This window comes from Muntiacus reevesi, chromosome 15 (genome assembly GCF_963930625.1).
Source record: "Muntiacus reevesi chromosome 15, mMunRee1.1, whole genome shotgun sequence".
NCBI lineage: Eukaryota > Metazoa > Chordata > Mammalia > Artiodactyla > Cervidae > Muntiacus > Muntiacus reevesi.
Window position 1 is genome coordinate 41,136,338 of NC_089263.1, and position 17,931 is coordinate 41,154,268.

At 36.2% G+C, this 17,931-nt stretch overlaps 1 protein-coding gene across 1 annotated transcript in view; it reads left to right on the plus strand.

The window, feature by feature from the left end:
* Positions 1 to 17,931, plus strand: part of NPAS3 (neuronal PAS domain protein 3) — an 811,965-nt gene that overhangs the window by 185,916 nt on the left and 608,118 nt on the right. The window lies entirely within an intron of this gene.

A 17,931-nucleotide genomic window follows, 5' to 3' on the forward strand; every position in this document is an offset into this window, starting at 1 on the left:
TGGTGGCTCAAACGGTAAAGCATCTTCCTGCAGTGTTGGAGACCAGGGCTCAATTTGTGGATCTGGAAGATACCCTGGAGAAGAAATGGCAGTCCACTCCAGTACTCTTGCCTGGAAAATTCCATGGACTAGTAAGCTACAGTCCATGGGGTCACAACGAGTCGGACATGACTGAACGACTTCACTTTCACTTTACTTTCACGGGAAAAGAGAAAATTGATTAACTTTTTACATATGGTTTTCTTAAAAGTTTTGTAAATAACTTACTTCCATCAGTAAGGAGTCTGATTATTCTCCCTCCTTTTTTCATCGTGACTAGTGTCGCATTGTCTATTATTCTTAACTTGGTCAAAGATTGCCTAAATGGAAAGTTGGAAAGCCAAGACAGAAGCTAGGTATAGAGTTCTAGGACAGAGTTGACCGACTTTATCTGTCAAGGACCAGATGGTAAATCATTTAGTTTTTGTGATCCACAGAGTCTTTGCTGCTGAGACACAACTATTACATCACAAAAGCAGCTACAGGCAATTAATAACTGAATGAATGTGACTATATTTGAGTGAACTTTTATTAGATCCCAGATTTGTGGACACTTGGATCTAATTATAACATGTAGTAAGATATTTTTATGGTTTTCTTAACTGTTAAAAATTTTTTAAAATTCTTTATGGATTTTTATGGATTATATAGAAATAGATGGCAGGCTGGATTTGACCTGCAGACTGTAGTATGCCAACTCCTGTAAAGAGCATTTGAACTGGAAGAGACTTAGTTACCTTTTTAGAATCCGTTATAGTAGAAAGCATACTGCTAGTTATAAAAGGCTGGGTCTTGTGTTTGGTACATAGGTATAGTGATAACAATAAATGGCAAATAAAATGAAGTTTCTTTTTAATATATTCAGAGCTAATGTATGTTTGCATAATGAACCTACTATAGTGGCCAATGTAACGGAATTGTGTGCCAGCCAGGGGTACCAGGTTGCATAGTTTTCTAGGTTTCCTTGGGTGTATGCTATCTTCTGCATAGCATACATTGCAGAAAAATTAAGAGTAAGTCATTTTAAGTCATTGGCATGGTCTGGCTTACTGTTTTTCTCTGCTTCCTCAATTTAATGTTGCATATAATCCAAATTAGGGCTCTTCAGATAGTTGTCTCTAGATGCAGGATCTTATTAAAGAGAAACATGATTAAAGTTTTGTCCACTTAAGACTGTTGTTTGATCATTTTGACTTAACTAATAAAACAACTGGTCAGTTCAGTTAAATAATTGTTTTTATTTTCCTACATAATTTATTATTTGCCTGACCATGACGGGGGAGGGGCTTAAGGCATGATATGGCTATAACCATCATAAAAAACTTAGTAGAAATAAGAAATTTGAGATGTGTATATCAATAATCCAGTATTATTATCAGCACTAGAATGAATAAGATTGCTAAAACTGAGCTAGTCATTTGCAGGTAGAGTTGAACACATCTACAAAACCATGGGTACCTGAAGTGAAGACATATGGCTAAATTGTCTAGTATAATTTAATTTTCACAACTTATTGACCTAAACATTTTACTAAAAGAACCACATTCTGTCACTTGGAAATAGCTGCTGTGGTCTCCGCCATTGTCTGTTGAGATCAGTTGATCTCTAGGTGTTGAAAGAGTGCTTAGACGGTGAGTGCTACTGTGTGCAGAAGTTGGAAGAAACTGAAATTCATGATTTCATAGTCAGAACTTGAAAAAGCACTGCAGAGACTTAAAAAGTATTCAGTACTGTTTTGTAATTAAATCACATTCCTCATATATAATTTTACACTTTGGGAAATACGGCTGTGTTGAATATCAGCACTGATGATGAAAACAGACTGTGTACACAGTTTGGGTTTTATATAAATACTTTAAAATACTGGCTTTCTTCTATTAAAATAGATGAATACTATCCAGGTTTTAACAAGAATTTTAGCATAAAAGCAAAATTACTGTCATTTTCCATTTTGAAAAGAGATGCGAATATCTCATGAAAAAAATTGTAAACCGCAGTATATGCTAGAGAGTTATGAAAGGAAAATGGAGATGCCAGTGCAGGTAAGTCTCACTTTGGGCATACTCAGGAACTTTTGTAAAGAGGTACAATGATATTTTCTTACCTGACACCTGACCTAATGTGTTTTTCATTGTATGTACGATGAATACTGAGCTCCAAAAGTAGCAGAAAACTCTGTTAACAAGTTGCTCAGCCTTTGCTATTCTATTGCACTCATCTCACATGCTAGTAAAGTAATGCTCAAAATTCTCCAAGCCAGGCTTCAGCAATACATGAACCGTGAACTTCCAGATGTTCAAGCTGGTTTTAGAAAAGGCAGAGGACCAGAGATCAAATTGCCAACATCCTCTGGATCATTGAAAAAGCAAGAGAGTTCCAGAAAAACATCTATTTCTGCTTTATTGACTATTCCAAAGCCTTTGACTGTGTGGATCACAATAAACTGTGGAAAATTCTGCAAGACATGGGCATACCAGACCACCTGACCTGCCTCTTGAGAAACCTGTATGCAAGTCAGGAAGCAACAGTTAGAACTGGACATGGAACAACAGACTGGGTCCAAATAGGAAAAGGAGTACGTCAAGGCTGTATATTGTCACCCTGCTTATTTAACTTCTTTGCAGAGTACATCATGAGAAATGCTGGGCTGGATGAAGCACAAGCTGGAATCAAGATTGCTGGAAGAAACATCAATAACCTCAGATATGCAGATAATACCACCGTTATGGCAGAAAGTGAAGAGGAACTAAAAAGCCTCTTGAAGAAAGTGAAAGAGGAGAGTGAAAAAGTTGGCTTAAAGCTCAACATTCAGAAAACTAAGATCATGGCATCTGGTCCCATCACCTCATGGCAAATAGATGGGGAGACAGTGGAAACAGTGTCAGACTTTATTTTTTGGAGCTCCAAAATCACTGCAGATGGTGATTGCAGCCATGAAATTAAAAGACGCTTACTCCTTGGAAGGAAAGTTATGACCAATGTAGATAGCATATTAAAAAGCAGAGACATTACTTTGTCAATAAAAGTCCATCTGGTCAAGGCTGTGGTTTTTCCAGCAGATGTGAGAGTTTGACTATGAAGAAAGCTGAACACTGAAGAATTGTTGCTTTTGAACTGTGGTGTTGGAGAAGACTCTTGAGAGTCCCTTGGACTGCAAGGAGATCCAACCAGTCCATCCTAAAGGAGATCAGTCCTGGGTGTTCAGTGGAAGGACTGATGCTGAAGCTGAAACTCCAATACTTTGACCACCTGATGCGAAGAGTTGACTCATTGGAAAAGACCCTGATGCTGGGAGGGATTGGGGGCAGGAGGAGAAGGGGATGACAGAGGATGAGATGACTGGATGGCATTACCAACTCGATGGACATGAGTTTGGGTAAACTCTGGGAGTTGGTGATGGACAGGGAGGCCTGGCATACTGTGATTCATGGGGTTGCAAAGAGTCGGACACGACTGAGCAACTGAACTGAACTGAGCTGAATTTGTGTTTGCCGAGTGATCCGATCAAACCTCTGTTGTGAGTCACATTCTTTGCTCTATGAATATCTCATCTAGGGAAACTTAAATAATGTCTTTACCGAGATGAGAAGAGTGAACTCTTGTAGTGAGTTCTAACAGCCTATAACAAAGGCGCTGTCCTTGAAAAAAAAAAAAGGCCAGTGCAGCCACCAAAATGTATGAATGCAGTGGAAGCTAATTATCCCAGTCATCTTAATGTTTCATCAGAATGCCTTGTTAGTGGCAAGGTCAATGAAGTTGCACTCTCCTAAGTTCAAATATTTGTGATACTGAAAAAGTGAAATCTCTTTGGCCTCAGTTTTCTTTTAGAAAAAATGATGCAGTTAAACCTGAGAATCCAACTAGTCTCATGTTATAGTAATCCCAGGCTGTTTTGGGAGGCTTAAGTTCACATAGAAACTACTGAAGACATGTTAGGATTCCTACTGATGATATTTATCAAGTGTTAAAGGTAAATTTCCTTTTTTGGTGTGTGTAAGACTGCATTTCCAAAATGATGATAATCAGAAGGACGAAACTGTCAACATGATGCTTTTGTTTTGAAATACTTTTGGAGTTTCTAAGACGTGAAAACTCTTAACTTGTATCATATGACAGAGTAGAGGAAATTTGGAGCCTTTCTTAAGTAACACAGGTGGTTTGTGAGGTTACGACAACTTAGTGTTATTTGATTCCTTAGAACAAGGATAACAAGGTCTATAAAAATTGATTATGTGAACTATTAGTATGTGGTTATTTCCTCGAGAGCACTCGAAGACTGTTTCTGAAATGAAGGGTTATATAATAAAAGAATGAATATAGTTGATATTGTCCTTTCCCAGGAGTTTGGCTTTATAGATAAAATCTTACAGTAGGTTTTATTTATTTATCGGAATATAATTGCCTTACAATGTTATGTTTGTTTCTGCTATACAACAAAGTGAATCAGTTATACGTATACATATATCTTCTCCCTCTTGGACCTTTCTCCCGCCCCAAACCCCCATCCCACACATCTGCATCATCACAGAGCATGGAGCTGAGTTTCCTGTGCTGTGTAACCACAGGTTCCCACCGGCTGTCTGCTTTACATATGGTAATATATTTATGTCAAACTTAATCTCCCAATTCATCCCACTCTCCTTTTCCCTCGCTGTGGCCACAAGTCTGTTTTCTATGTCTGCATCTCTATTCCTACCCTGGCACTAGGTTTATTTGTAACATTTTTCTAGATTCTACATGCATGTATTAATATACAATATTTGTTTTTCTCTTTCTGACTTACTTCATCTGTATGACAGACTCTAGGTCCATTCCACACCTCTACAAATGACCCACTTTTATTCCTCTTTATGGCTGTGTAGTATTCCATTGTATATATGTACCACATTTCTTTATCCATTCTTCTGTTGATGGACACTTAGGATAAAAATTTTTTGTTTTTTTATCAGTAGAGGTGAGGAATGAGTTTCATTTTCCATTTTACTCTGCTATTCATCCTATTTGAATATTTATTATATTACACGACTCTGTGTTAGGCTCTATGGGGGATGCAAAGAAGAAAAAAAAATGAACCTTCTCTTCTGGGAGTTTGTAATCTAATGAGAGTGACCCACATGCTCACAAAATAATAAAGAATGATATTATTCATGTTGAAAGATGTCTAAGCAAAGTACTGTGTGATGACAGACATGTGATTAATGGCAAATGGAGAGACCAAGAGGTTAGCCTTTAAACTGGACTTTAAAGATGGGTAGGATTTTAAATTGCAGTTTTTCGTAGGTGAGCATATTGAATCTATGTAAAGCACCTTAAAATACATATAATTTTATTATTCTCCAAGAAAATTATTGTACTTCATGAATTTCTACTTTTAAATAAGTATTTTTTCCAAGTCATTATTTTAGATACCCATTGGTGTTAGATAGTCTATTTTGCATAAATAGAGTTGTAAACATGGTGATATTTCATGAGGATTGTGCTCCCTTCGTTAAGTAAGCTTGTGAAGGTTTTTCCTTTAAGAAGAGTATTTTACACTGAATATCCAAATGCCATGTAGAACATGGGGTACTTGTATACATTTCTATTATCTGATAATAATCTCAAATAACCAAAAAGATGAATCACACACTGAACTTCTCAACTAAAAGCTTAATCAAGTATAATCTTCTAGCATATTTATTCTAATATCTTAGTTTTTTATATAGTTGGAAGAAAGGCTGGAGTGAGGTGTATTTTTTAATTTCACAATCCTAGTGTATATATAGTGTGTAGTTCAGCATCTAAAACCTGAATATAGGAAGGCTCAGATCAGAAGGATAGCTGCCAACCTGGGAGCTTCTCTTCAGTGAAACAGCCACAGTTCAAGGTTGCCGCTGGAGCAGTGGTCAGAATCAAGTGCTCCCCTTGGAACCCGGCGGACACATTGAAACCTGAAACTGGGAGGGAAAGCTAGATGGCGTGGAAGAGAATGTTTTGTACTTTTATTTCATTTAAATTAACACAAAAGGAGGGAACAATTTTGCTTCACATGTGAAGTCAGTCATTTCTTGGGTTGCTAGTTCAATGTTTTAGCAGAACAGCTGTTCAGTACAATGTGGCTTTCTACAAGCAATATTTCTACTGCTAGAAAAGTGGCAGTCTGCCAAAGAGAGTGCCCAGACCAACCCCTAAACAAAAAAAAAAAAATCTTTTGTCAACAACTCTAATAATTTGTACAATTCAGGAAAGGGGGGTGGCACAGTCTTTGCAGATGTGCATTTATGATGCTATTTTTAAGCAGAACGGCATGAAAGAATAGATTCATACGAGTCGTAAGTTGATCATTCATTTTAAGCATTTGGCTTCTCCTCTTGCTAAAATTTCATTCTGTGTGAAGAAAACACAGCCAGTCCTGAAACGAGGTAAGGCAGGGTATAATAACAAGATGAAATCCTTCATTTTCAAACCCGTGATGCTTGCTCAAAAACAAAAAGCTTTGGGGTGTCTTTTTTCCCCCCAGTAAGGAAATAAATGCAGTTTTCTGATCCCCTCTAAGGAAAAACTTTCTATCCTTTAGCGTTTTGAGGAAATAAACTCTTAATGAGCCTGCATCCTTTTATAGCAGTTCATTCTCTGAAGATGAGTTTTAAGTGCTGAAGGAAATGCCAGGAGCATTTCCGTAACCAGGGCCAAATTAATATGTGTTAATTCTCTGTAGTTTAACATCATAGACACCATGCAGTTTTTCTAGTATCAAAACCAGGTCTAGTCTCAGATCTGTCTTCTGTGCTCTGGTTCTCCAACATCTACAGCAAATGACCCTGCTAGCTTTGACTCTAGTGATGGAGTTAAGAAAATGATTTTTATAAACTGTAGGCCCCTGTGAAAGGACACTCAGACTTCCCTTAACAGTAAGGATAAACTCTGACAGAATTCTCATCTTTGTTTTTATACAGCAATATAGCTGATGTTTACATAGGAGAGAATTAGACCACCTACTCTACATTATTAAAATATAAAATCATATATCCAAAATGGCATACAATTTAATAATGATTCATTCAGCAAGGGTGATCATACAGCAAAGATGACACTGGATGTTTCACTACCTAGATCAAAAGCTTCCTCTGCCTCTGAGAGTTGGAGTCTTTTTTTATTGTTGTTTTCTTTTTTAAAAAAGCCCAATCATTTGTATTCTGAATAGTCTAAAAAATACTCAATTAAATGGAATTATATTTGTTTCACTCAAAATGCAGTCCACTCGTATTATACTGTCCTTTCAAATTTTAACAATTTAAATCTACATAATTATATATTACAATATATAACTATATTTATATATTAAATATATAATTATATATTATAAAATATAATGTAATACATAATTATATATTATGTATTGTATATAATTTCATTTTTATATATATAAATGAAACAGCATTAACTTTCATTGTGGGAACTTACTAAAATAGGTTATTTTATTCTACTAATGAACATATGTGTTTAAAATTAGTTATTCAAGTGACTTGCTTTATCATACAAGTTGCTATCCAAGTGTTTTTCAGATGTTTCCTGATTTTAATAGGGATTTACAGTGACAAGTACAGTTCTGTTTTTTGTTTGTGTGTATAAGCAAGCACACAGTGGATTTTTTGAAATACAAATCCCAGATAAATTGTATATAAAGTGTTTTTTTATAACTAAGTTAATAAAATCACATTTTATGTATTTGAGAAGCTGTGTAGGTAAAGGATTTCTGTGCTAATTCATATGTGTAAAAACAGTTTTTCAATAAAGCAAGTGATGTTTCTAACCAAGATATATTTAAAATTCATGTTTTCAACCTTTAAGCTTTTAAAAGTAAGAAAATGGAAATATAAACAACAAATTTGTGTTAATGATATATCTAAAGGCAATATATTTCAGAAAAATGTTGGGAGACACAAAATTATCCATGTCACATTTCTGTTGCTTTGCTCATATCAGTTATTACTTAAATAGTCTGAATAGTCTATACTTTTTTGCTGGTCAAGTATGGAAACATGTGATTACTTTTTATACTTATGCATTATATTTTCTCAAAATCATAGAATTGACTTACCTATCTTTATAGCGTACAAAACTATTTTCTGATATGAATTGTGTGAAAGGATATTGAAATCCGTGATCACATTTTAATACTTACAAAGCTCCATGAGATGAGCATTGCTTCCTCTGTAGGTGGAGTTTTTAATTATTCTGCTCTGTATGTGCAAAAGATATGTAAGTCAGAAGAAAGGGAGGGGAATGTTCCAAGACCCTTTTTAAAAGTGGACTTAAATGCTTTGTTAAGTTCTGTTGACCAGTTTTACCAAATGAAATTCTTTTGGTTTGGTGAGTGATATACACAAGAGGTTCAGGAGTCCCAAGTCCACTAATACTAGCCTCTAATACAAAAAGCAGGAAAAACTAAAAAATTACTGTTTATAAATTTATGTCTGTCACAATTCAGGTAAAATTCCCTTAGGGACAACTATTTGCATTTAGAAGCTATGCCATCTTGTCTTATTAGCCACTAGGAAATGATTGCATTGTAGCAAAAATAAACTTCGTAAGACTGGCAAGTAGACAGTTGCTTAGATTGTGGTTAAACTGATGTCAGTATCATTGTTTTTGTTAGTATGTGAGTAAATTAATTTCATGACAAGCAGAAAAACATGTGGATTCAGTTTCTAGACTTCATTCTAGCCACAACCAGTTTGTGTGACCAAGGTCTGGGGAGTAAGAGTTTGTGGGTGCTTTGGAGGAACTCGTCCTTACAACAGAGCATGTCTGTTAATGGAACAAATGACTAAACCGCACTCACAGTTACTCATTTGTAGTTATTTGTAAGTTGAAAACATATTATGAGGTTATAGCTTCACACTAAATTTTTCCATGGTTTTTCAATGTGACATTATACTAGAAAACAGTGAGACAACTTGCTTGGTGTCAGGTTTATAATCTCCCAATCTCATTAGTTCTTTACTGAACTGATTCTCCTCTCATACTTGGCTCTCTCTTTTGAATTACGTCTATGGCAAACCTCAGCCTTCATGTGATTAATGAAAGTTGATATGTTAGTGAAGTCTGAGTTCTCGGACTTTGTTCTGCAGCCACCTCTTGGCTTCCTTCTACTTCTAATATTCTTTTTCCCTTCTCTTCTTTACTCCCTATCTAAACTATTCCTTTGAGGTGCTACATTTTATGATCTTGCTGGAAGAACTGCAGAGCGGAATTGTCAACAGTGGTAACATTTTAAATGATGATGAAGCAATGCTCAGAAGAGCAGCCAATCTAAATCAGATACAGGCTTCTGAAAGAGCTAAATGTGTCACTTTGGTTTTTAGGACCTGTAGCACTGGACAGTGGACCTGGGGGGGCAAGGAAAACTCCTCAGTGAGTTGTGTGCCACTATAACCAGTATCTGTGATAAACCTCACATTCACGTTGATTCTGTGCTATGGATCTATGCAGCTAATGTTAGCCACCTGATTTGCTGAGAACTAGAACTAATAACCTTTTCAAATGTTATCAAATTATGACAAATCCTAGACCAATCAAATTACTTAAGTGATCATTGATCATTTATTTGATATTTTAATTTTGACTGTGTCTACCTCAAGGACTTCTTGATATTTCTATTAGTCTTCGTTAGACCACAAATGCCAAGCTAACATAGTTCATAAATTTCACCAACAGTAAAGACAGGATGCTGTAATTAGCTTTATTTAAAATGACTTCAAAAGAAATTAATAGCCTTTAGCATAATTATAGACATAGCAGACACAGTGGAAAATGAGGAGAAGGCACCTGATTTAGAAAATGCGTCTAACTATGTTATTCGTCTGTTTGGGGTGTGAAGAGATCTGATTAGATTTCTCAATAGTGAAGGAGACAGAAGCTCTCCCATGCAGGTTGCCTGCATCTTAGGTTGCTAATGATTTCATTTTAATGTCACCGTTTAGTTTCATACTGATCATTTATACTGACAAAAAGGAAGAAAAGAAAACAAGGAACCTGTCATCAATCATTCATTTAATCAAGTAGCAAAAGTAGATAAATAAACATACCGAGTTAATTATTCTTCTGTATGTAGTGATTGACAATAAAGCTAATTTATGCCTATCTTAACCCTTTAATTTCTGTGTGCTTCGTTGCTCAGTCATGCCCAACTCTTTGCGACCCCATGGACTGTAGCAGACTGGAGCCCGCCAGGCTCCTCTGTCCATGGGGATTCTCCAGGCAAAAATACTGGAGTGGGTTGTCATGCCCTCCTTCAGGTGATCTTCCCAGCCCAGGGATCGAACCCAGGTCTCCCACATTGCGAGTGGATTCTTTACCATCTGAGCCATCAGAGAAGCCCAATTAATAGATATTAGCAGTTCTAGAAAGGACTTGGGGGTGACCTTTTCTGAAGTGTCTTAAGAAAGTTCAGTCATCATAGTTAAGGCATTTATTTACTTGAAATTTATTTTCATAAAAAGTTGTAGTTACTTTACAAAAGTTGTAATTATTCACATCTAAGCATATTAACGGTATGCTATCAAAGATAATGGAAAATCATTGTTGTTGCTCTTCCTTCTCTGTGTTACTCCTGTTCAGACTCATAGTGAAGATGTCTCTCTTTGTAATGTGCATTTATATTGCATAAAAGGATTTGTAACCGGACCCAAATATGCTGTTAATTCAAATATGTGTTAGATATCTTAGTAACAGTGAAACACTAAAACATATGTCTAAGTTAAAAGGGCCCTTGAAACTTTAAAAAATTTATTTTTGGGTTTTCAGTGTTTTTTTCAGTTTTCCAGAGAAATTTTTTCATATGTCTAAGTTAAAAGGGCCCTTGAAACTTTTAAAAATTTATTTTTTGGTTTGTCAGTGTTTTTTTTTCAGTTTTCCAGAGAAATTTTTTCTGGTGGCTATTCTTTTTTTTAAAACATCCAAAAAAAAAAAATCCAATTGTTTTTATACTTGCATAAGTATGTGTATTCCTCAGATGAGTGTAGATAACAAATCTAAGTTGTCCAAATATTTCCTGTGTGGTCTTTCTAACATCCTTGTCTTAAGTCAGACTGCTCATGAAAAATGGGGAAGCAAGAAGCAGCTGTAGTGGATTTGGGGATATAAATAGGAATTTATTTGTTGATGAAAATTGTTGTGCAGAGATTTGAGGCACAAAGAGACTGTGGGTGCCTTTATGATTAGGGCTGTGCTTTTTTTTTCTTTTCTGCAGCTTATTAAATGACTTTTCCCTTAGTGGTTTGTTCACTGTAGCCAAATTCTAACCAGTCATTATTGTGACATGTCTCCCATCTCCAGTGTTTGCTTCAGCTAACAGACTAGAACTGGAATTGCAGCAGAGGAAACCAGGCTGAGGGGTGGCCCGACCAGAGCACATTCACACAGAGGACACGCTTTGTGTCAACTCTTTGCCAAAGGGCGGGGGGGGAGCGGAAATTGCCTACCTTTACTGGCTTTTTATCAGGTTCGCTCTAAGTTCAGAAATCCATAACCATAAATTGCAAGTTACAGTAGAGGTCAAGCTCGTTTCTCTGTTATTATCGATAGTTTCCCATGTTTGGGTTTCTGTTGCTCACATTACAGCATGCTTTCCATGAACATTTGGCTTAAGTGAGAGGTTCTGTTCATGAGGACTTTTGACATCTTGAATAGATGTGGTCTTGTAGTTACGTTTTGAATGACAAAGTAAATTTTGGACAATGTGCAAAAATTAAATATTAAGTTACAAACTAGAGTGTTGTTGTTGTTCAGCTGCTAAGTCACATCTGACTCTTTGTGGGCCCATGGACTGTAGCCCACCAGGCTCCTCTGTCCTTGGGATTTCCCAGGCAAGAATACTCAATAAAATGTTTTTAAAAATAAAGATTGTCCACAGTTATTAGGTTTACAAGGATTATATTCAGTGAATGAATCTCTCTTTCCCTTCATCCCCTTTCCTGCCATAAACACCTTTAAACTTCATTAATTTCTGCATAAATGTGCTAAAGAGAAACCCTTTCATTCTTTTTGCTTGTTTGTCTTTTGTTTGGCCTCCTTTTACCTGTATGCATCAATTAAGCAGTAGTATGAATGAAGAGTGGGAATTTGTAGCTTTTTTGTTCACAGAAATAATGGTTGATCTCTTTAGCTTTTGTCCAGTTATGGCTTTCCTTTTTCATTCACTTAGCAATCTGCAGCTAGCAGGTTAAGCATACTGCAGCTTGTAAGCCTGTGTAACAGTAAAATCAACAACTCTATGTGAGTCCCTTCCTCAGAGAACCATTCAGTGTTCTTTCTGGCTTGTATTTAAGGGGGACAATAAAAACTGGGTGTGGAGAAGGCACCAGAGGATCTCTAAGTAGATGGTTTAGACACACACACATATATATATGTCCAAATATAGCGGTAGTTTTGAAAAGAAATATTTGAATCTTTGAAATAAAGTATTTGGTCCAAATCTACTCTTGTTCAGTTCATGAGGGAATAAGAAGATTTGAATCTGAATTTCTTACTCTCAGAAACAATGGACCAAAAGAATCTTTTAGCCAAAAATATATCTTCGATACAAAACCATGAGTGTTTTTTGGTCTAATTCTTAGAGCTATTTAGCATATATTTGATGTATCTTTTAGTCATTTTAGTCAGTGGATTCTGTGTCCCCAGCCTCAGGATTTAAAGGGAGAAAAATGACAGAACTCATTCTGGTTTGCCTTCTATGCTTCCTGGATTTCATTGCTCTTTCTCTGCAGGAAAAGAATCAAGGAAGAAAGGATTTTAGGTATGTACTATGTGCTCAGAGGGGCTTCCCGGGTGGCACTGGTGTCAAGAATCTGCCTGCCAATGCATGAAACATAATGAGACACGAGATCCCTGGGTTGGGAAGATCCCCTGGAGGAGGGCATGGCAACCCACTCCAGTATTCTTGCCTGGAGAATTCCATGGACAGAGGAGCCTGGAGGGCTACAGTTCACGGGGTCACAAAGAGTTGGACATGACTGAAGTGACTTTGCACGCATGCACTTGCTCTTCAGAAGTGTTGGAGTGAGATTGAAGCCCTCCGCTTGACCACTCATCTGTTGTTTCACCTCAAGTCCTGGCTTGTTTCTGGATGTCATAGTTAAAAGTCAGTTTACAGTTTACCCCTTTATCTTACCTGTGGTAGTTTTATTTATTCACTTAGAATAATAAGTATATATAGGTCACCTACTGTGTATTCCCAGGGCTTGGAGATAGAAAAGACTAACAGAAGATGCATTTCCACTCTTGAAACCTTTGCAGTTGATCTATGGAAATAAGACTTTTAAAACTAAAAACTTAGGCAGCATTTGTGGGAGAATTCAGTAGCAGGTATGGTAAATTGCTTCTTAAACTAAAGAACAGTTCTGGCCCATGCCCTTCTCTGTAGCCAGAAGCCTAAAGGAATACATTCTGGAACCACAGTGGACTTCCAGGGAAAGATCTTGTCCTCTCCTAGTCACCTTCATGATCATTGTCATGCTTCAGACACTCAGGAATCCTATGAAGAAAGACAGGTGTTCAGTGGATTTACAGATGAGAAAACCGAGGTGCAGGGACACTGAGTGACTTGTTCAAGGTGAGATGGGCTCTTAATTCTGGAGCATGTTGTTGCATTTTCCCAAGGTAGGGATGACCTGAGATTTATGGCTCAAAGCAACTCCTTGTAATTTGGTTGATGACCATTTCTAGGTCTGGCCTAAACACTTCAGTTTGTGAAATGAGTCTCACAGTCATTTTGTTTTGATGTTCCACAAATTTTAAGAGAATGTAGCTACAGAGAGTATATTCAGAGATATATTCAAAGAATACCCTGAGTTACTTAGAGAGGGTTTTTTAAGTCAATAGCTACCACAGCAATATTATACTGAACGTTTAAGCTTTCAGTCTTTATGAGAGATAAATCAGTGTTTTGATTTTATAATTTATCAGTGAAGCTAAAGCTAAGTATCTAAGAGCTAGACCTTGACCTTTTCAGTAAAAAAAATTCCATCTATCATGATCAAAACCTTTCTTAAGCTTTAGTTACTTTTTAGAAGAAACACAATAGTGTTTAACACAGCAAATCAACAATTATAGACACATGTATGTTCTCATGTCTGCTTTCCTATAGAAAGGAAGAACTTTAACATTTTAAATGCTTGCCTTTGACATCACAGACTTTAGATTTCTTGTGTTTCATTGTTCTCTTTGATATAATCTTACTATTGTGGCAGCTTTCATATTCTCTCTCTGCTTTATTAGACAGTGCTTCCTGGAATCTGGAATGCTGTTTTCGATGGTGTTTTAGGGGGCAGCTTAAGTGCCGAAGACATCACCTAAGTACTACCAGTTCATCCTTGACTGAATAATGATGTATGTGGAACTTTACTTTTTCTGCCTTATAAATGGATAGCAATTTACACAGCTGTGGATGTGGGATGTTTCAATCCCAGACCATGTTGTAAGAAAAATTGAATGACAGTGAGCAAAACAGCAGTAATTATAAAACTAATTACTAAATGCTGATGATGCCCATAGGCTTTGCATAACTAAAATTAGAAAAGGAAATTGCTTTCGGCTTCACAGAGGCAACATGCTAGTTATTTCACTGTTTCAGTCAAAATGGAGGGTAGTATATAGAGTTCAATCAGGAAAATATACATGCATACATATATATCTATGGATTTGCATATACATATATTTTTCTATGTTGAAATGTTATTCACTCTAACTTACAATTTTATTTATAGAAACTTATGCATAGATATTTACATAAAGAAGATAAGTATATTAAAATATTTGAATGCAATATATATACTGTGCATTTTGCATGCACTATAATTACAACATTAAAATGCATATCTTTACAATATATTTATACATGTTAGGTTTCTCTCATGTACATTTTCACAGCAGGATGTAGTATACATTTCCACCTTTGCATAAAGAATCTAATCTTGTAAAACCATAGCACATTCTTCAAAATGAAATACCAAAAAAAAATTAAAACATTGATCAACTGATAGAAAATGAAGTATCACATTTGAGAAGACAAATGATTGATAAATCAGAGGTCCATAAGGCATGCCTTTGTTCATGTTCAATTTGAAGCTAAGGAATGTGTGATATTAACTCCAAAGAAATTACCAAGATTGTAAACATATTACCTGCAAACCCCAGATAATTCTAGGATTATGTTAGAGCTGATATTGATAATATTCAAGTAGGAAATATGGCAATAATGAATTGTCAGTATGCATACAGATGGAAAATGATTTAATGAGTTAAAATGTGATTATTTTATTGAAAGCATTTACTTGTTTCTTACAATTACTAGCTGGTTTCTGCTTCTATCCTTTCTATAGTCCTGCAGACAAATGTTATAAAACATACACTCTCATGAATAAACTAGTACTGGTTATGTTTAAGTTTCAGATTAAATATATCATGGATCAGGAAGATGAATCATTGTTAATACAGAGGGAAAATGAATTCTGCATTTAAAAAATTCAAGTGGTTTGAATGACCTAAAATGTAATGTTTTATTTAATTTTCTGCCACATGTTATTTCCAAAGCCTTAAGAAATTAAAATGACAAAAGATGATACTGTCTGTAGACATATATTATTGAAATGAAATCCAAGTATAATTGAATCAAGGCTGTAATGAAATTCTTCTTGTAACTGTTACCTAGTGGGGCAGCACAAAGAGTTCGTTCTCTCCATTTGTGTTCGTGAATTTAGTAATTAACTCTTTTACCAAGGCAAATAGTCTAATAATGGAGGAATAAATCACAGAGTGGCATATAAAATGATTATAGTTCTTGTGTAATGTCTGGCAATTTGGTCAGCGATTACTAATATGTACACAAGTTGGGGTAAAGTCTCAACTTTTGCGAGTTATCCAAGGTCCTGAGGGTCATAACAAAGCATGGCTGCTCACCCAGGGTCCGTCATGTGCGAGGCTGTGTCAGTCATGGAGCGAAGTATATGATCAAGAATTCAGAGAGTTTAGGGTGACCTGTTAGTAAGATATCGGCCGATTTATATGTCTAAAAATGACATATTGTTGGCTTCTCGTTTATTACTTTCTGGCTTGTTCTTAGTGGGACTCTGAGGAAAGGGGAGGTGAGAAGAGCTGTCAGGGTGTCGATGCCGAGAAATACTGGTTTTCTTTCAGTTAAGTGATAATAATGTGGAGTTTCAGGAGAAGGAGGAGACGAGGGAAGGAGAGATGTGTGAGCTTATAGAGAACCGATTCATCCATGCCATTCCCAGATCACCACTGAGAAGCCACTGTGTACTAGGCTTACCACCATCTCAAGAGAAAACAAAAACTTGTCTCTAGGCAATGTGTGAACTCAAAACTTTGTCATTTTAAGTTGAATGGAATTTTCATAGAGGACAGAAAAGAACAAAACCATTTTTTTCAGGGCTCTTTGTTCACAATGCGTTGTCATTTGACTCATTAAGGCAGCACAGTGTCCCGTGGGGTACGGTTTTATCAGTCAGTACCGGGGAGCAAGGCTTGCTTACAGACAAGATCATTTTCTACAAATTTTCTGTCATGTTTCACCTTGGTAATCTCCATCTCTTGTGTGCAAAAAGAAACAATTTATTTTCAACACTTGAGGGATATAGAACATCTGACTGCTGTCATAACCTATTGTTTTTAACATAAACATTATAGCTGCATTTGCCTAGAAATATTTGCCCATGATTGTGTAAATCTGAGCCGGGTACAGGAGTGTCACCTTGTGTTCTCTGGTGTCAAAATTGAGACCCATCACCCAGAAAGTGCAATTTGCTCCCTTCGCAAGCATTTACTTCAGCAAAATTAGAAATAGATTTCCTTTTCATAATTGAGTTAAACAGTGCAGTCACTGAAGAAAAACTTGTGAGAGAATGCATTGCTTTTACCCATAGCATATAGAACCCCTCAAATGTGGCTAAGGACCTACTATATTTTCCTTTAGCAAAAGATGGTTGATTGCTTAATGGTTGAAGCACTGCTAAATAGCTTATTTCACATTACTGGAGAAAATGTGCTTTACATCAATTGCACAGTGTAATTCTTTCTATTATTTTGGTAGAATTGTTTTACCTTGCACAGAGGCATGCGTATAAGAGAGGGAATGGCTTGATAATCTTCTGTGATATTCCAGGATATCTGAAATACATTGTTCAGGAACTGGTTTGCTCAAAAAGCTGGGACCCTTTGCTGTTTGCCCTGCTCACTCATTTACTGAATATCACTTTCAACGGAACATTTATCTGGTTTAAAATGAAAATAAATGTTTATATTAGGCTAGTTCCTGGCTCTATTTTGTATCTTTACTATTATTTTTCTTTCTTACCCACTTCTAATTTTTATATTTCATGCACCCCTCTAAGCCTTATGAAGAAATTTTTGGAGCACCATGAGTTACATAAAAATAATCATTGTCTAATTTCATTACATACAAAGAAGCTTTCCTTTGTATTTGCACCCATGTCTATAATATTGTCATTAATAATTGAGCTAAACACATAAGATATATTATTATAAACACATAAAACATTTTGTTCTTTTTTCTGGTTAAAATTCTTCTTTAATCATCTCTGGTTCATTATCGTAGAAGGCACGGGAACATTTGTCTTCACCCTGTGACTTCTCCGAGGGTTGGTGGCTCTGATTTTTCGTCTCCTGAGACCATGTCACCCCACCTCCCTTTTTGGCCATTATTTTGAACTGTTTTTGCAGCCAGTTCCTAGTCTGACATCACTTTGTGATCTTTTAAAATGTTGCTTCCAAGCTCCTCTTTGGGACTTAATATTCCTGCCCTCACATCGCCTTTTAATTTACAGATCAGTTGCCATTTTAGAAGTTTTTTCCTGTGGATTTGGCCTCTATAGG